Raw genomic sequence first — 20,348 nt, 5'->3', positions numbered from 1 at the left:
AAGTTTTTGTTTTTTATTAAAAAAGAGGAGATGTGGTTAAATATTTAAAAACAAAACTAAAAACTTATTAAGTCTAAAAGCAAAATGCAAGATAAATGAATAATGGCCTCCAGCCTGGAATGATTTCATCTAGAAGAAGGGAAATGAACTACACAGGAAGCCAATACCTGAACAGTGAACTGGACAGACCCTTCTGCCCACTGTCTGCCCACTTCCTGTACACTGCTTGCTATGTGAGGTCTCCATGTGCCTGGGGAAGTATGTATGGTAGGATTTTACTGAAGGGAGAGGACGATGAGCTGAGATGTGCAAGTTCAGCATTTCTCAATTTGATCTTCATGATATTTTTGTATCTTGATGTTTACAGGCATTCTTTGTAGCAACAAATATGTAAGTTAATTTATTTAACTCAGTGTTTCTCAAAGTCAGGCCTTTAACATGTAAAAGGCTCTGAGAAGTCCTACAGAAAAAGTCCCTTGTCAGACTCCCAGAGGAAGATGTATGCAGTTTTTCCTAAAATTTCTGGTCACCAGCTCTTTTACACACATTTTTCTAGCATATCTGTCACTGAGAGTAGTAGAAACCATGGTATTGCTAGTCAACATTTACTCTGCACTTTGTACCTGGTACTGTGCTAAGCCCTTTCCTCTCAATATGAGGATTGTTTCCTTTACAAACTGGAGATAGCAATAGCAGCTACCTGCAGGATTGTTAAATTTCCCCAAGATCACACAGTTGATGAGTAGTGGGTGTCCATATCTGAACCCCCAAAATGTTGCCTGGCATTTGGGCTGTTTTCCTGTCCTGCCTCACTTCCCCAGTTCCCAGGCTCCAACCCCTCATTACTTGGGGTCACTTAAACAGGAGTCAGTTCCTAGCAGCTTGGCAGAGCAGCTGACATTCTGTAGGTGGTCACATGTTCCTGGGCTGTTAGGTCCCAGGTCCCCTCAGACCAGTGCCATGCTCACATCTTCACTAAGCCCTGTTCTTCCCTAACCCCGATGGAGTTGCTGTGGGCATGTAAGAGAAGAAACGTGGTTCTAAACTCAAACACCTTTAGTAGCAGGGAGCCTTTCCCCTTTTCTGGCTTGTAGGAGACATCAAAGATGGGTGGAAGTTTGCCGGTCTGGTTACAAAGTTGCCTGGAGGAGCTCTTGTTGCCAAGCTTCTCCCAAGGTCAGAGACCCCTTTGAAAAGGCTGTGTGGGGTTAGCCAGGGAGAAAATAGCAACACCTCTGAAGTGTGCTGAACTTGGCTCTAATTGAGCTCTTCGTGATGATTAGAATTTATTTGCATTCATTTTCCAGCAGAAGGGTTTCTCTGCCTCCTCAGATGGCATAGCATCAGAGCAGGGCCACATGTGCCACTGATGATTCTTTTTGGCAAGATTAGCCAAGGTACATTAGGCAAAAGAAGAAAAGATCAGAGATCTTGGGAGGCTCATACATCATGTTCTGTGAGCTCTCTGCCTCTGGTCCTCTTCTCTTGGAGACAGTGGTCTTGGTGAGGTTGGAAGGACCAGCTGATGGAGGGGGTAGGAAGAGAGAGACTATTTTGGGAGATAAAAGGCTGTTTGGAGGTGGTGAAGCTGCTCCCATTAGAGCACCAGGAAAGCTTCTGAAAACATTAACTCATTAAGCCTCCCACTCTCGTTGACTGGGAAGCCACTCTCTCAAGCCCCATTAAGCAGCCTAGATCCTAGGTGATGATCACCCCTTATTACCCTGGGCCACAGCTGTGCTGGGCGGGTGTGTCAGCAGGGTTCCCAACTCTGAAGACTTTTTGAAATCTCTCATTTTCAAGGGATATATTTTCAAATTCTCCAAGAGGATTTTTGAGTTCAAGGTTTGTTGTTTCCTTGTTCACTTGGCAATCACTAATGAGTTACTTGAGCATTGCACTGAACTTTGAGCATGACCCCAAACTCATCTCTAAGTGTCTGCTCTGCATCTGGTCTCCCCACTGCAGGTGGGGATTTGAGAAGAAGGTGGGAAGGGAACACAGTCTGGGTTCCATATCATAATATGCTTTCTTAAATGAGGAGTCATACATGTATTCCCATGAAATATCCTCCCCCAGAATCAATGTGGCTATCTGTGGATGGATGGTTAAGGTCACTGGAGAAACATCTGATTTTGCTAAGACAAACTGTTGCTCCTTCTCTCCTTGGATGCAGTTTTGGAGGGATGGTCATTGCTGGTTTCTTGTTCTCTCCTGGCCCAGACGTGGACCAGTGATGTAAGCTCAGGCTATCACACACAACTTGGATATATATATTTTTTCCATAGTTCTAACATTATTATTATTATTATTATTATTATTATTATTATTTTAAAGATAAAGCTATAGTTACATTTCAAATCATTTCAAGGTTGTTAATTTGTTACTTTGGATGAAATTGTGGATGGTGGGCATAAATTAAAGTGTCTGACTTGTAGGACCAAAAGTGGTCCTAGATTGGCATTGGAAACAAAAAATGAAATTGCAACAAGGTAAAAGGAAGATGCAAAATAATAAGTGTTTTACTGTGTATAAAGGCTCATCCTGTTTTATGCAGAAAGAAGTCATAGTACTTCCACTGTGGAGGTTCAGCTCTACATGAGCCTGTGGGACTGTCCTGAGGGTCCAGGCCAGTAAGGTAGCAATTCTCCTTTTCTGAGTTAGGACAGCTTGGGGACCATGTTATTCCTGGTCTTGCCAAGTTGTGGGCCCAACCACTTAATCTTCCTCTGTAAAATCAGGATATCATTGGCTCCTTTCCTGTGATCTTGGGAGGGTCTTCCCAGAGATATATCTGTGAATTGCTACAGATACTCAGTCAAACTCCCAAGAATTTGGTTCTTGAGCAGGATGACTGAAGAATGAAAATGGGATTTTGCTCATTCCAAGGGTCATGCTGAATCCAGGTTTCTGCTCTTGGGTCTCCAGGATGACTCTATTTCTGTCCTTTCAGACAGCTTTGCCTTAAGCAATGAACATAAAGGAATCTCCTGGAAAGATACACGGTAGGAGGCTCAGACACGGTAGAGGTACAGACTCCTCTGTAAAAAAGGCTATAAAACTTCTCAGAATTTTTGTAAGGATTAAAAGAAAGATGGCATGTGCACACAGACTTATTTCCAACAAACATGGTACAAGTGTAAGGCTTTGTTGTTGAAAGTAATGGTTAAGTGGCCATAGGTCCAGCCTCTCACTTGGCTGTGCTGTCAAAAAGACTTCTGCGCAGACAGTTAATGTTTGAATACCTTTGGTGATGGGGAGCTCACCACTTGTAAAGCATTCTGCTTCATTGTTGGATGCTTCAAGTTAGAAAGTAGAAATGGCTTAAGACAGATGTCATGGGTCTTTATTCCACCTTGTTCCAGGGAAGGGAACTGGCTCCTGTGTACCGTGTATAACGATCATATCAAATTCCTCCAGCTTAAAGGGAGGTTCATTTTGTTACTTAGTGCCCTGGAAGCCTCTCCTGAATGGAGAGGGAGTCTGAAGCATTCTCCGTGTGCTTGGTATAAGAAACTTTGGGGTGGGGAGGAATTCAAGGGACAGCAGGGGCCTCAGGCATTTGGGGGAGGGACAACAGTCTGGGCAATAGCCAGCATCTGCAGTGGCTATTAGACCAACACATCATTCCTCTGTGCCAAGCTCAGAGGAGAAGTCATTTATTTCCTGCTCTGCCAAGCTGTTTTAGATCTACACTGGCTGCCCCATCTTTGTTGGAATCTGGGGTAACGTGAGGTAAGGGAATCCACATCATGATAATCTACTAATGGTTTCTTAAGCACCTCTTCTAGGAATAGGGCCTGGAATTCTATTATCCAGTTGACTAGAGGGGAAAATTGTTTTCGGGAGTGTAATTAATGTGACTTTCAAAACCAGAAGTGATCCAGAGAAGACGATGACTTGGTCTTAAGAAACCCCTGGCCCACTTCCTGCCCTGGAGTGTGTTGAGAAACTCAGGAGATAAAAATGAAAATGAATTCAAGCCCAAAAGGTCCTAGGATAGCAATTTATTCAGGTGACTTGTTAGGAGTAGAAAGATCTGAAGTCAACATCAAACTTAAGGTAAAACGCTGAGACTGAAAACTGGTGGCCTACAGATGTTTTTTTTGTTTGTTTTTTGCCTACACAGTGTTTAAAAAATCTAATTAGCAACTAAGAGAAAAAAAGAATGGGAGTTTACATAAAAATCAGAATTTCCTTTTTTTTTTTTTTTTGTAAAAACCTAGAAGACCTGGCCCTGGGACCCCAAGTCTGGCATGCCCGGAGCTGAGAGGCTGCAGGTCCCTCTGTCTGGCACAGGATCTCCCACCCACAGTGCCTCTGAGATGGGTGAGGCAGCCAGGTGGGAGAGGAGCCTCTCCCTTCACAGTCTTCCTCTCATCCAAGTCCTGCCAGGCCGATGTTATGTATGGCTAGACAGGACTGCACTCTGGTAGACATTCCTTATTTAACTGCTCCAAAGCAGGAGTCATGGAGAACAGAAGTGACATAGAGAAACTAAAACAATATACAAGAAACTGTTGTATCAAATGAAAAATTGTTCCTGGGTTTGCTCTTCTGTTGTTCCCAATCTGAGAGTCAAAGAAAATGATGTTTGTTGTTATTAAGACCCTTTAAGAGAGAAGTAGCTTTCCAGTAGCTTGGAAATAGCAACGTAGTGGATTGTTTTTCCATTAATCATTGACACACTGGGTTGTTTCTTCCCCCTACTGACACACACGCGGGGGCTTTAGCCAGTCAATGTCAGCCGCTGGAGAATTACTGGATAGATATCAAAGAGCCTGTTGGTTTATTATACCTGAATGCAGACAGATCCTCGATAACTGGGTCAGGAGTGGCCCACCAACACCTGTGGCTGTGCTTGAACATTATCATTTGAATTTCACAAGTAGGTTTGGATATATTTGGGTAAGTCCTTTAGGTCAAAGAGCTAAGTGGATTTAGACCTTCAGAACAACTAAAGCAGTTCAATAAAAGCATCTAACATGTCCAGTTAGCAGTCTTCAAAATTATATTGTAAGCAACATTATGAAAAATTGTTAGAAATGGAAGTAGTTTCATCGTACTAAACTTCCTCTTGAAATTTTGAAATTTAATGGATGTTCATAGATATATTCATCTATCCAAGATTCATTGAGCACATGGTATGTGCCTGACTCTAGGAGCTCTAGGAGCTACAGATTTGTGAATACAGCTGAGACAGAAAGCAAGTCAACTTTGCCCACAACTGACATGTGAAATGAGTGGTCAAATGTGTAGTGTCATTTTGACTGGTCAACAATTGTATTTATTTATTTAAAAAAATGTTTTGTTTTTTTTTTATTTGAGAGAGACAGAGAAAGTGTGCCAGGATGGGAGGGGCAGAGAGAGAGGGAGAGAAAATCCCAAGCAGGCTTTGTGCTGTCAGCTCAGAACCAGATGTGGGGCTCAATCCCATGAACCATGAGATCATGACCTCAGCAGAAATCAGGAGTCTGAGGCTTAACTGACTGAGCCATCCAGGTACCCAAGCAATTATTCTTATTATTTATTATTTATAAAGGTTTATTTATTTATTTTGAGAGAGAGAGCATGAGTGTGCGCAAATGAACAGGAGAGGGGAAGAGAGAGAGGGAGAGAAAGAATCCTCAGCAGGCTCTGCACTGTCAGCACAGAGCCCAATGTGGGGCTCAATCCCATGAACCATGAGATCACGACCTGAGCTGAAATCAAGAGTCATACACTTAATGCACTGAGCCACTCAGGCGCGCCTATTTAGCTACTCTTGCTAGACATTTAAGTTATTTATACATTTTCACTATTATATGAAGATAATAGTGAACATGCTAAAGTGAACACTTGTACCCATGTATCACTGTGTGCTTGTCTGATTATTTTCTTAGAACAGGGTTTTTAACCCTGGCACTATTGCCACTTTGGCCTGGACAGTCTCTTGAGGGGAGCTGTCCTGTGCAAGGTAGGATGTTTAGCAGCATTTCTGGTCTCTTTCTACTAGATGCCAGTAGCAGCTCTCCAGTTGTGACAACCAAAAATGTCTCTAGACATTGCCAAATGTTCCCTGGGAGAAAAAGTTGCCTTCAATTGGGAGCCATTGCCTTAGAATAAATTCCAATAACTAGAAATTGCATCAAAGGGGATGTACAACTCCAAGGTTTTGTTTATGTGCTCCAAATTAAAGGCTGTGGGAGATTATACCTTGTTGTTGATGAAGGTGTGGGGGAGCAGGTATCCTCCTGCACTGGTGGGGGTATAATTTTTTTAAGGATTTTTTTTAATGTTTATTTATTTTTGAGAGACAGAGATAGAGTGTGAGCAGGGAAGGGTCAGAGAGAGAGGGAGACACAGCATCCAAGGCAGGCTCCAGGCTCTGAGCTGTCAGCACAGAGCCCAATGTGGGGCTTGAACTCCTGAACCGAACCGTGAGATCATGACCTGAGCCGAAGTTGGACGTTCAACTGACTGAGCCACCCAGGCACCTGGGATATAGTTTTTTTTTTAATTTGAGTTGAAGTTTACATAACATACAGTTACCATTTTAAAGTGTACAGTTCAATGAGATTTAGTGCATTCACAATGCTGTGCAACTATCAGTTCTCTCTAGTTTCAAATATTTTCATTACTCCAAGAAAAATACCCATTAAATAGTCACTCCAGGTTTCTCCCTTGCCCTATCTACTTTCTGTCTCTGGATTTGCCAATTCTGTCAAATATTTATTTTGCCAAATAAATAAATCACACAACATGTGATTTTTGTGTCTGGCTTTTTTCACTTAGCATAGTATTTTTGAGGTTCTTCTAAGTTGTAGCATGTATCATACTTTACTTCTTTTTATGACTGAATAATATTCCATTGTATGTATATATCACAATTTGTTTATCCATTCATCATTGATGGTCATTTGGTTTGTTTACATTTTTTTGGCTATTGTGAATTATACTGCTACAAGGTGCATACATTTAAACATTTTCAACCTATCAGATTGACAGAGGTTAAAAACAACATTGAGATATTTTAAATGCCTTTGTTATAAGTGGCCAGTAAATATGTTTAAGAATATTCAGATTCCTTGGTGTGGACAATGGCAGCTATTTTGATGTTTGTCATCAATAAGTGAATGTGAAAATATGTGCTGAGATTTTATTTATTTATTTATTTTTGGTCTGGTCCTGTGTTAAGTGTTGGGAATGGTGGGATTTTCAAAAGAAGCATAGAGTTGTTTATTACTTTACTCACCCACTGCCCTTACCCTCAAGGAGTTTATTCTCTGGAGTTGCATGGGGGACAAGAATTCTGAGTTTGATTTGTTATTAGGCTATTGCTTTTGTACCTCTTGGCCTTAAACATCTGTCATGAGGCAAATGATCCTCCCATGAATTAGCCCAATGACTGAAGTTTCACAAAATTCATTTCCTCAAAGGCGCCAGGCAGAATAGCCTGCGGACATCATGTTTGTAGAATTCTGGGCAGTAATCTTCCAATGTTTACCTTCTGTGCATCACTGGAATTTGCAAGCTGCTTTAAAAAAATATTCCATTGCTTTAGAAAGAATTTCAGTTTTACCTCTGTGGAGAAAAAAGCCTCCGTAGAGTTCAATGTTACATTAAGGATTTATGGAAATAGGATTAAAAACCCTGGTAGTGGTTGGTTCACTCTTTGCTAGTACACTATTATATGCTTCAGCATATGATAATTATAATTTAAAGGGAGTCAGATACTGAATTTAATACATTAATACTTCCTATATTTGCTTACTATGGCTGCCGTAAAGTACCACAGAATGGGTGGCTTAAACAGCAGATATTTATTTTTTCACATTTCTGGAGGCTGGAAGTCCAAGATCAAAATGTTGACAAGGTTGATTTCTTCTGAGGCCTCTCTCTCTTTGACTTACAGATGATTTTCTTCTCTGTGTATCTTCATATGGTCTTCTCTGCTTGTCTGTTCCCTAGTCTCTTCTTGTAAGGACATTGGTCATATTGGATTAGGGCCCTCTCATATGACATCATTTTACCTTCATTATCTCTTCATTAAAGACCCTATCTTCAAATGCAGTCACATTCTCAGGTACAGGGATTAGGACTCCAACAGAAGAATTTGGGGGAGATACAGTTCAGCCCATACTCTTCCTAATGTGGACAGTGATTAGAAGCCATATAGAATGTAAAAAAAGGTTGGTACTTGAAAATCTTCAAAAGCAATTCACCTTTATCACTTTCAAGTCCATTTAGTTAACTTTAAACTATCCACCTCAAGGTGTTGCTAAATTGGGCTAAATTGGACTTGCTTTATTAAATAGATCTCTTATTTGTATTTGCTGCATTATTTATATTTAAGATGATGAGAAAATACATCTACCAAATAGGGTAACCGCTCCTATCACAGATATTCTTTCTTTTTATTGAGATACAATTCACATATAATAAAATTCACTCTTTCAAAGTGTACAACTCAGTGGTTTTCGTATATTCTTAAAGTTGTACATTCTTAAAGTTGTACCATGGCTTTAATCCCAAGATGTTCATTACCTCCAAAAGAAAACTGTACTCCTTAGTAGTCACCCTTGGTCCCTCTCCACCCAAAGGTAGTCACTCTCCACCCTTCCTTCCCCAGCCCTGCTAATGACTAATCTACTTTCTACATTCTGGATTTGCCTGTGTTGGACTTTTCCTATAAATGGAACCATACAATATGTGGTCTTTTGCATCTGCTTTCTTCCGCTGAGGATAATGTTTTCAAGGGTCACCACAGTGACAAGGGTCAGTACTTCGGTGGGTTTTTTTTTTTTTTAATGCTGAATAAAATTCCATTGCATGGAAGTGCCACATTTAATTTGTTTATTTATCAGTTGATGGATACTTGTTTCCACTTTTTGACTGTTATGAATAATGCTACTATGAACGTTCATGTGTAAGTTTTTATATAAACATTTATATAAACAATTATTTTCAACTCTCTTGGATATATACCATATACTGGGTCATATGGTATCTCTGTTCAGAGCTAAGGAGCTGCCAAATGGTTTTCCAAAGCAGTTCCACCATTTTACGTTCCCAGCAGCAATGTATGAAGGTTCCAATTTCTCCACATCCTTACCAACTTCTGTTACTGTCTTTTTTATTATTATAGAAAGACTAGGGAGCCCATATTTACTTTAAATTTGCTTAGCAAAGCTTTATTCATGGTACTGTGGAGGCAAGCACCTGACTCCTGACTTGGAAGGTTCAAGCTGCTCTGTTTTGTTCCTCGGGGGACCTAACTTGCTATCGTCCCTTTCCCACTTCCCCTCGGTGAGTTTTGGTTCTGCAGCAAACAATGCAGCTCCAGCCCGTCCTTTGCGCTTGGTGAGAGTCAGGTGCAGACAGGCTCCCTCCACACCCCTTGGGTGTGAGGAGGGAGTGGGGCGGGGTGTGTGGCTGATGAATTCACACTTCTGGCATGCAGACTTGCATTCCTCTCCTGTGTTGTCACCTTGCCTTGTGCAGCACGGAGGGATTAAATGAGTGTTCAACTCTTTTTTTTTAATTTTTGTTGTTGTTTTTCCTGAATCAATAAGGAATTTACCCCCTTCTACTGTCTCACCCTTCTCCCAGTTATGCAGTTTAACATTGATTTTTTTCCCCTCCTTCTAGGCATATAAAGTACTTGTAGCTTTCTCTTTAATGACAAATCAATTCCAACACCTTAATACTACAGAGTTGGGAGAGCTGTTGAGTTTAAAGCTTTCGTTCTGTCTTTCTGTTTAAAAAGCCTGAGTCATCTGTGATTGATGGAGGACATTACTGAGAGAAGTTAGCACCATTTTGATTTATTTTGTTTACTTTGAAAATAGTTTTCTCACTTGTCAAATTAATTATGAGAAATGAATTGTGGAATGGTTGGGGAGGAAGGACAGAGAAAGCCAAGGTTTAGACTCCCCTCCTTAGCTGAGGATGGCCTCTGCAGGGGCCCCCTTGCCTCCCTCCCTTGCACCCTGGTGTGAGCTGCAGGTTCCAGGGCACTGACTCCTTGGCTGTGTACTGTCAGGAGGGGTTGGAGCTGGGGAGAAAAAGCATTTGTGTAATTGTTTGTAGTGCTTTAACTCCAATTGCCTCACCTCAGGTTCTTTGCATACCATTTCCTCATAGCTCAAGGTACTTTTCTTTCCTAGCATGTAAATATCGAATATTGTAATAAAATATCTGTTATGCAATGTCAATGATACCCTCTACCAATAGCATGGACTATTTTTTTCTTGATTGTGGCTGAATCCCCAGTGCCTACCTCTGTACCTGTTACTAGTTGATGCTCAATATTTATTGAAGAATAGAAGGAATAAATGTCATGAAGATGAAACAGAGTGCACAGTATGGCATCTAATCATGATGGGGGAGGAGGGATGGTGTGCAGGGTGGTCTCTGAAGAAATGAAAGATGAGCAGGAGTTGGTGATCTGGGTAAAGAGTTTCAGGGAGGGGAATTTTAGGAACAATGGAAATGAATGAAGTCACAAAAGCAAACATGAAACATTCAGTGCCTAAGAAGCTGGAGCCCCAGGGAGTTCCAGCATTTGGTGGACTTGTCTTTTTCTGGCATCATTTTCTGCAGGATAACCTATGAGCTGATGAGACAAAGAGGATTCTGGAATTTGGGTGCTAGAAAGAATCTACAACCCCAAAGTCAGGGGACTGGTGGATGGCTTCAGAGGGCTGAGGCCTGAATACTTAGTCCAGTGGTGGTATCTAAAAGTGATCCTGGTGAGCCAGACTGCAGAGGGCAGTTTCCCTTAACTGTCCCAGTGAAGCCCAAGGTGGGAGGCCTCTGCTGCTATCTTAAAACTCCTTCCCTGTAATTGCAGGGCTTTGCCTTTGTCCTTTCTCAACCAGAAACAAGGCAAGGCTGATCCTTTATGGCTGATTCAGCTTGGGGTTGGATTCTTTTGGCACCATCCTGCAGCCTCCTTGGTTCATCCCCACTTCCTGGTAGGCTACAAATGCAGGTAGCTGATTTTGCTTCCCTGGGGAGGAGGCCCTCAGTGCCATCCTGGCTCCTCCTGGTGCCTGAGGGCTGCTGGCTGTCACCTCCTGTTGCTATCTGTAATACTTGGCTTCACATTTGCCTGTCTTCTGTGCCTTTCCCAATTTGTCATTATTATTTTAGTGATAATAGAGAGACCACTGGGAGAAGAGGCAGCAGGCAGCAGCTTTTACAGTTGATTAAATGCCTAAAGAACTAAAAGAGATGTGGGCTGGCTTGCCCTTTGCTCACCTGGAGCCTGTCACATGTCATCTTGCCTTTGGTTTCCTCTCTGCTTGGTGGTCACAACCCATCTTACTCGCAATGCAGATACTTGTTCTAATTAGGGAACCTGGCTTAACATTTCCCTTGGTGTAAACATTTTGAAAATAGATATTTGCAAGTGTGTAGTTTCTTGGGTTCATTTTGGCTTGCAGAGCATGTTAATACTTCTGATCTCTAAGTGGAGAAGCTTTTAAAAGCACCCTTGCCTAGAGTGAAGGCGAGTTGCAGGCAGAGACAGGGTGACACTCTGGCTGAGATGTGGCAAGGTTTTGGTAAGTGAAAGTTAACCTTTAGTTTGGTTATCTCGTAAGAAAGAAGATAGCATGCATTTAAATTTGCCTCCCAGAAAATTACTGCTCTGACTGATGGGATTTCTGTTCAGTGGCTCACATGGGCATAACTATGGGGGTTGCTCACAGTAGAAACAGGGGCCACCCCCTGCAGAATGTTTTCATCTTGCTCTATGAAGAAGCTGATATGCTGGGTGTTTCTTGATTTCCTACAAGGTGGGCTACTTGTATTCTCTACTGCAGTGTGAGGCTGAGTGTCCTGTGACAGAAATGGGGTACTCTGAAATCTAACCACTCTCCTTATGCATTACTTACTTTTTTGTAAAGTCTCTTCATTCATTCAAAATTGTCCTGTTCCCCTAGCACATCTGAATAATTGAAGTTTGACTGTAATCGCCATAATTCACAATTTTACAGCAATTTTGAAGACAATTCAGAATTGTGTGCTTCTTATCACATGGAAAGGTCCAGATGACAAAGCCAAGAATGCAGTAAATTTTAATTATGGTATAGGACAGGCCTTGTCTGGGGAGGTTGAGGCATGGCCAGGCAGATTGCAATAGTTAATTTGGGCAAGGGGGACACCCGGGCATTTGTTTCACAACAAGAGGAATCAGAATGAGACCATTTAGAAGCATTAACATGCAGGCAGCACTGAGTAGAACTTTCTAACCAGCTTTTAATGTCCACAGATGAGAGGAAAGTCCTCATGGGCAAGAATGAAACTTCTGAAAGAATGGGAGATGAAAGAGAATTACAGAGAGGGCCCCCACATCCTGTGGGCAGGGAACTCTTGTTTTACACAGATACAGCTGTGCACAATGGCTCCATTTGTGGATGTAATGCCCAAAGCCATGTAACACTGCAGTTCTGTTGCCCACACTGGCAGAGTGAGAGGAGCATGATCTGAATCACAGGACTGGCCTGGGAGGTGTAGAAGCATCCAGAAAAATGAGCAAACAGCTGCAAAGAAGGATGGAAGGCACCTGGGTATCAGGAAAGATACGCAACCCAGCTCCCCCATGTCTGTGCTGGGAAGAAGGGCTGGGGTGGTTTTAGAGCCATGTGCAAGGAAGGAGTCAGACACAGATGGAGCCACATAAACTGGTCTGCTGAGTGCAGGGCCCAGGGCTGCAAGATGCCATGGCAGATGCAAAGATGCAAGCCTTGTGGGGGATCTGGGATGTTGATGCAGGTGCAGGGCAGTGTGTCAGGGATGCTGAGGGCCGAGGTGCACAAATAAATGGTGGAATGCCCATCTTTTAAAAGAAGGCTCTGGAGATAGAGATGAAAAAACCATAGGCCTTGCTCTCAAGGAGCTCAGAGCCAGGGAAAGGGACACATGCAATATAAGATTGGAGCTTAAATAAAAATACATTTGCTGATAGTGATAGGCTTCATGGAAATATAAGATTTAACCCCCTGGGACAGAGCCTAGACCCCATCTATGTGTTCAGGGAAAGTGTGGTTGTCTGTCCTTCCTGGACTCCACAACACACCCATTTGGGTGACCTTATCATTCAGAGCTGAATCATAGTTACACTTGATTCCAGAGATGGAAGTTTAACTTATTGAAAATTTCCTTACTTTCAGCTTTTTCTTTTTTAAGGCTGAAGATTTCAAATCCTTTAGTTCATCTTCATAGGCATGGTCTAAGCTAATGATTCTAAACCTTTATATGTTAATGGGCCCTTTGAAGATATTACCTAATTCATGCAATTGTGTGTTTCTGTGACTGTTTGCAGGCAAAGCTGAGACTCTGATGAAGCTGTGGCGTGAATGTGAATTGGGAGCAGACTCTCCATGGACCAGTGAGATGAGGCAGGGAGAGAGAGAAGTACATGGGAAATATGCAGGTAAATACTGAATTTTGTAAAGCTTATTTTTCTGTTTGGGAGTATAGCAGTGGTAGAAGAGGGAAAGCCTAATCTTGAAAAAAAACAATTTGTTTCTCCTTCCCCAGGCCAGGTCTCTGGGAGTGGTGGAAAGGAGAGTCACAGAGGAATGGTGGAGGGACCAGGATATCCTTCCTATGGGGGGAAGGAGAGGGCTGGAGGAGGAAACAGCCCCCACACCAAGGACAGGGGTGTGGAAGGGAGCAGGCCCAGAGGACCCCAAGGGCGCTCCTCCCCAACTCATAGCTCGAGGACAGTCCACTGTCTGATGGGTCAGGGGGCTCTGGATAAATGGACCGAGGGTGGGGCCTTGGACACCTTGGGTGGTGGGGTGGGGCCTTGACTAAGGGGAGCAGAACAGAACGCTGCTTCTCCCAGGAGTCTTGCAGTGTGGGGAGTTCACAGTCACATTTGCCTGTACTCTGAGAGACTCCCTCTCCTTCCCAAGGAATTCACTGTGGTCCATGGACTCAAGTTAACCCCCAGGTAACCTCTGACCCTTGAATAAAGGGTGGGCCACCTGCTGGGTGCCCGGCAATGCAATTACCACCCACTTTGGAGTGGGGACTGCACTTAGGAGAGAGGGTTTCTCTGGGCAACTATTTTGTTGTCTTTTAAAAATTAACCTGAAAAAAAGTCATTCAAATATCATGTGATGTTTAAAAATTAAGAGAATACTGAAGGGAAAATGAAAATCTCTTGTATTCTCACTCCTCCAGGGATAATCATTCTGAACATTTTGATGTTTAACTGACTGGACTCATTTGTGTTTATAGGAACAGTTAAAAATCAATCACAGTGGGGCAGACTGGTTCCTGCTGTACCCCCACTTTAGGTTTCTCATCAGTCATGCCACCTCCTTGTGGGATGGTGTGCAGGACCCCAGCAGACATAATTAATTCCCTGTGATGGGCAGTTAGCACGTGGTTAGCCTTTCACTTTTACAAACAGTGCTACAGTGAACCTCACTGCAAGCTGAATTCCATTTCTAGGAATATATTTAAAGGAAATAATTAAGGAAAGATGCAAAGAAAAGGTATTTTTTTAAGGCTTTGGATACATATCACTAAATTACCTGACAACTTTTTAGCAAACTCCCACCCCCAGCAGATGTACATGAGTCAGAATATGACTGACGGTTTCAGAGACGTCTTTGGGGATTTTGTCTTCCAGGAAACTATTGCTCATATGGTTTTCAAGAGACTGCAGCTTTCCTCTCCTTTATCAGGCACAACAGAAAAAAAATGCAGCAATAGCAATAACAACAACTTGAAATCAGGTATTTAACCTAAATAGCTTCCCCTGTTGCCTACTGGGGATGAAGATCTGCTTTATCGGGTATTAAAATCTTTACTAGAGGTTTTACTTAGATTTTGGCAATGGTCTCAAGGGTTACATCTAGCTTTCCTGAGCTTGAAATTGTTATTTCCAGAGGGGGATGGGGTAGAGACTTTTGGACCAGGCAGGTGGGAGGAGCCTCTTCAGAGAGCTTTCTTTACCTGTACCCAAACTACATGAGTCACCTGCCCTTCCGCTCCAGTCACCCAGGTCACACTCTGTCTTCTTAGTGTGTCCCAGTCAGCAGAACTTCTGCTCTCATCCATTGAAAACATAAACTCAGATGAGACAGAAGTTCTAGTCCCAGCACCTAGAGCTTTACCTGATACAGAGTAATCAACCAATACATTGTTGAAAGGATGAATAAAACCCATTCCTTCAATTGTAGCTTTGTTCTTTGTTGACTTTCTGTGTCCTAAAGTGACATAGAGGTATAAAGTATGCTGAGGAATGCCAACAGAGATGGGTGGACTTGGCCTTTTCCAAAATGAAAAGCAATCTGGCATAGACATTTCTAAGGTTATGGATATTTTTCTTGCCTTCTTAAACATTTTATGTCTGGGCTCTGCCTTCTGGGTGCAGCTTTCTGAAGTTTTCTCTCTTCATCTTCCCTCAATCCCAGCATCTCAGAAAATCTGTGCAGGTAGGGCAGGAGGTGGGGAGGGGAGACATCAGAGTGTCTGGAGACACTCATCTCTGAGGTGGAGAGGCTCCTAGTGCTGCCTTTGCTACGAGGGTGTCCTCCAAGTGTAGACAACTGAGGGTTTTGTGTTGTGAGTAAGGGTGAAGGAGAGCCCTGGAAAACAGCCTGGCTGGCTTTCCCCTGGTGTCACGGACACTCAGAGGAACCAGGGCAAGCCTGGAGAGCTCATGCTCCAAAGACAGAGGGCTCATTCCTTCATCTCAAGGGGTGGGATCAGATCACAAAACCAAAATGGAAGTGGAGATGGATGGAAGAGGTGGGAAGAGCTCAACATCATGACGGGTAATTGCATATTGATCACATGGAGGAAAAGAGATTTTTAATAAGGAGAAATAATTACCCAGTGAGTCAATTATCTGACTTTCCTGAACATTCAAGCCAACCTGAGACCAGAACAGGAAACAGCTGGCAAACGTTTTAATCAAGGGAAGGTAGTTGCTCTGTCCCCCAAAGAGGGAACTCTTTAATTAAGCCCTGTTGCCTTGTTTATCAGCAGAAGTAAGAAACAATCTGGCCACCAGGATAGAGAGCAGCTTCAGAGAAACCCAGCAGTGCATGAAGATGCTGGTGCCCCTGGGAAGGGAGACAGAACCTGGGAATGTTTCATGACCAGATGTCATCTGAGACACAGGATGCTGTTATGATAAAAATGGCAGTGTCGAGGGTGGGTCAGGTGCTGCCACAAGAGGCAGGCACAGGCCCTTGTGGTGGAGGGCCAATGCCAGCAGAGCCCTCCATGTCCTGCAGACTTCGGATGCAGTCACAGCAAGATGGCCCAGCAGCTGTACCATAGAAGACTTGGTCACTGAGCTGCGAACCGTAACTTCCTTTCTTAGGCACACAGAAAATGAACACAACTGTTAAAGCAGTGGAAATTATCATAATTTTATTTCTCATTTGTCTTCTCTTTTTCCCTTCTGACATTGTAACAGACACAGCTGAATCAAGTTTCAGCAACAGAAGGCAGTGGAGATGGTGCTATGTGGTGTGGCCCAGAAGGGATTTCCTGCAGAATGTGCTAAGGCAGAGGCAGGCTAGTCTTTCCCTGGACCTGGAAACCAAAGCCTGCCCATTTCCTTCAGGATCTTCTGGCTCTGATTATCCCTCAAACCTTCCCTCCTTTCTAAAACCATTCACTTGTTTGTTCATTCATGTGTTTGTTCGTTCGTTCATTCACTTATTCATTCATTCTTGTGTATTTTACTGGTAGAGAATTTTCATCCATCCACTTCCATCTTTTCCTCTATCCCACAGGCATTGGAGGAAGGCTACTTCTGTGGGAGCTCTGTGCCCAGCATGGGAACCACCCCTTGAATAAAACATTACCCCCCCACCAAAAAAAAAAAAACAAAAAAAACATTACCCACCATTTTGAAATCATTTCTTCCCTCAAGGAGATCAGAATTATTTGGATGAGTAGATTAACATTTAAAACCTCTACCTTTCCCAGAAAGCTTATTAAAGATGTGATTACAGAAATAATCACAAAACTTTACTTATTTATTGAATAAGGTTCTTTCTCTTGGTCCTGAATGTGAGATTTGAATGCTACATGACTGAAGGTTTCTTTTTAGAGTTTACTTGGTGCCCCGTGTTATAGTGCTCAGAAACAATTCTCAGTGTTTGTTACCTGGGGTCATTGCCAGTTATGGAACTGCACAGCCTTGTCTCCAGAAGTAAAATGGTCTGAAAATGACATTAGAATATCTGCAGAAAGCCTCTGGATGAGGGAAAAATCAATATGGCCCAATCCAGACCTGGCTCTGGCTCTTTTTGGGGTGGAGGCAGCATGGGGGGCCTCCACTGACTATACCCTTCTTGTCCAGAACCATCCAGTTATGACCCCTGTCAATCTCCACCTGCAAAATGAAGGGTTCTGACCTCATTCCTGGGCCCTTCCATGCTGACACACCATGATGACTAATGGCGCCCAGGAACCAGCCAATCACTGGGGACAATAGGAACTCCAGCTTTAAGAGTTGAAATAAAGAGTAATCCCACCCACTCAATTTGGGAAGTAAATAGACTTGAGCCCCTGAGGATCTTTGGAATGACTACAACACAAATCAGTTCAGGGACTTCCTGTGGAGGCTGATCCCTCTTTGCCATCTTGCTTTCCACTTTCTTCTGGAAGTCACACATACACACTGGGGTGGAGAGCCAGGGAGGCAGAGGGACTTGGTTATATTTGTCCGACAGCATTATGATATAAACACCCATCTCACCTGAGATACACTCATATTTTATATGAAAGAAAAGATCTTTCTGCTTACACAGTACAATTACACATAAATACTTCATGTCATCTGCTCTTAAAATTTTAGAAACAGGACTTAATGCTCCTGGTTACTGTGGCAACAGGCAAAATTGGTGATTTTGAAAGTTAGGGTATTGTTTCATGCTAGGAAAGTTCACTTCTGTGTATATGTGTGCATGTACATCTATGAAAGTGCTGTGTGTGTGTGTGTGGGTGGATGTGCGTGCGCACGGTTTTGCTGCATGGCAGAGATAGTTTTTTTTTTTAATTAAAAAAAATCTGGCTCAAATGTGAATGTATTTTTTTAATATGAAATTTATTGTCAAATTGTTTCCATACAACACCCAGTGCTCATCCCAACAGGTGCTCTCCTCAATACCCATCACCCACTTTCCCCTCCCTCCCATCCCCCATCAACTCTCAGTTTATTCTCAGTTCTTAAGAGTCTCTTATGGTTTGCCTCCCTCTGTCTCTAACTTTTTCAGAGATAATTGATAGACCACACTGTCAGAAAAGTCAGGAGGTGAGACTGTCACTACTGTCCAGGTGAACACATTAGAAAAGTCACGCATAGCATGGATATTTTCTATTCCTTGTTACATCCTTTCTTGAGAAAGATTGAATTAAGCTTACAATGAACACATGACAGATTTTTGTTTGTTTGTTTTTTTTAATTTGGTAATGGAGACAAAGATGCTGGGATGAAAGACACCTACACTGGGCTCAGATAATTCTTTTCTTCCTTTTTGGTTCTATGGCTTCTCTGTGAACTCCACAGTCTTGGGCCTCCCATTTCTCTTTCCCTCACTGGTGTTGACACCCCCATGAGCCAGTTATTGGGACGCTACTGTCTTTAGCTCATTTGACACTTCTCCCACTGCTTCTCACCTACAAACATCAGTTACTAGTTTGCATGTCCATGTTACAGAATTCCTTCCATCTTATTCCAGAAATGCCCATTTCTCTTTCTCTTCCCATTCTGTTTGTTATCATCATTCTCGATGTTTCCATCTTGTGCTCAGTCTCTGTCTCTCACACACATCTCAGTGTGGCTTGATTGTTTCTCACTACAGACAGATGTTTTCTATGTGGTGGAAAAGGTAGCCTCTGGCAGCTCCAAGTCAACATCTTTTCATCTCAGAAGTTTTCTTTTCTCCAGTACTTCTTCTCTTTGACTCTGTACCTAGGAAAGGACTCTGATTGGTCTAGGTTGAATTACCTCTCTACTTCTGGGGCAATCACTGCCCTGGGTAATGAGATGTTACGACTGGTTAGGCCTGGGTCACATACACAACTGCAGAAAGGGACTGGGGCTGCCCAGTCTGAAACAATAGCTGATGTGTTAATCACAACAGGTGATGTGTTGGAAAGGTGTTGTGTCCCTGGTGCTGTGGGACCTTTCCTCCTGTCTGTAGTTCCATGGGGGAGGATATTTGGTTGGTTTCAGGAGACTAGCAGGGGAGTAAGGTGTTCTCTGAGTCTCCTTGTTAACTCAGGGCTGAGATTTCTTAGGGTTGAAGGTCAGTTTAGGTTCTAGGTAGAGATGGCTGACAGAACATATACATTCATTGGCATGTTAGTCAAGTTTTGAGAGTAAACAAAAAGCAAGAGTTAAAAAAAGATATAAGTTTAGAAAAACAAAGTAAAAGGGAAATGAAACAAAAATATACACATTTTGAAAAGCACGGAGACAAGTGGTAACTGATGTGGGTTTCCTGACTGCTGGCTTAAGCAGTCTCTGGTCAGAAGCAGCCTGAATTACACTGAAGATTCAGGAAAAAGCTCAGAAATTGTCACTTTCAGGTATCTCTGGAGGTGGAGGTAAAGACAATGCTTGAAAAAGCAGAAAATCTATTTTAGAAGCAGTTAGAATGGGAAATCCTCTTCCATTCCATGGTGCTGGTGATTGGTCTTCCCACACGGGTGGGAAGGAGAAGATTTTTTTTTTCTCAGAGAAGATAAAACAGATGGTCTCTGGCCTGAGATGGGGAAGATACCATGCACTATAGACACAGGTGTGCTGTAGTAAAAACGGTATCATTTTGAATATTTCTATAATAGCTTCTTCTCCCACTCAGCTTCCAGGTTGCTGACTGCCAGGCCTGTAATGCTATGGGCAGGAGTTTAAAGGAAACTTCTTTAGGGTCTCTTTTTTGTCACTTCTTCAGAGATACTGACATTGGAAGTTCTTTAGTGGACTGACTGCTTGGTTGTCCTACAGTTGGTAAGTCTTACCATGTGATTGAGCTCCCAATCAGCATGCTAGTGCCTTGAGCTTAAATAGACCTGACAGGGAGGGATCAGAAGATATCTCAGGAAAGCCTCTAATAGGAAGCAAACAGCATTGTTTTCACTACATTGGAAAGAAAATAAATGATGCCAAGAGCTAAAAGCACACGTATGGCTCCTTCTTGATATTTCAGAGATATCTAGGTAATATCAAATAGATCAGTAGAAACAGTTGAGAGTGGTTGCTTCTGGGAGTTGGGGGTATTTGGGTTAGAGAGGCATAAGGCTGTTATTTTTTAGTAAATCTTGTAAAGTTCCTGAGTCTTAAACTGTGAGCATGTATAACTTTTTGATCAAAG

At 42.6% G+C, this 20,348-nt stretch overlaps 1 long non-coding RNA gene across 1 annotated transcript; it reads left to right on the top strand.

Moving 5' to 3' along the window:
* The first annotated feature begins 13,315 nt into the window (after window positions 1-13,315).
* On the top strand, window positions 13,316-16,851 carry LOC109271020 (uncharacterized). Its single transcript, XR_002081803.2, has 3 exons — window positions 13,316-13,423; window positions 14,636-14,741; window positions 16,436-16,851. It is a non-coding gene; the product is annotated as an uncharacterized LOC109271020 (long non-coding RNA).
* Window positions 16,852-20,348: the final 3,497 nt, after the last annotated feature.

The sequence above is a fragment of the Panthera pardus genome, unplaced genomic scaffold (genome assembly GCF_024362965.1).
Source record: "Panthera pardus isolate Hobbes unplaced genomic scaffold, ASM2436296v1 HiC_scaffold_18, whole genome shotgun sequence".
NCBI lineage: Eukaryota > Metazoa > Chordata > Mammalia > Carnivora > Felidae > Panthera > Panthera pardus.
This window is presented reverse-complemented; position numbering and strand designations above follow the sequence as displayed.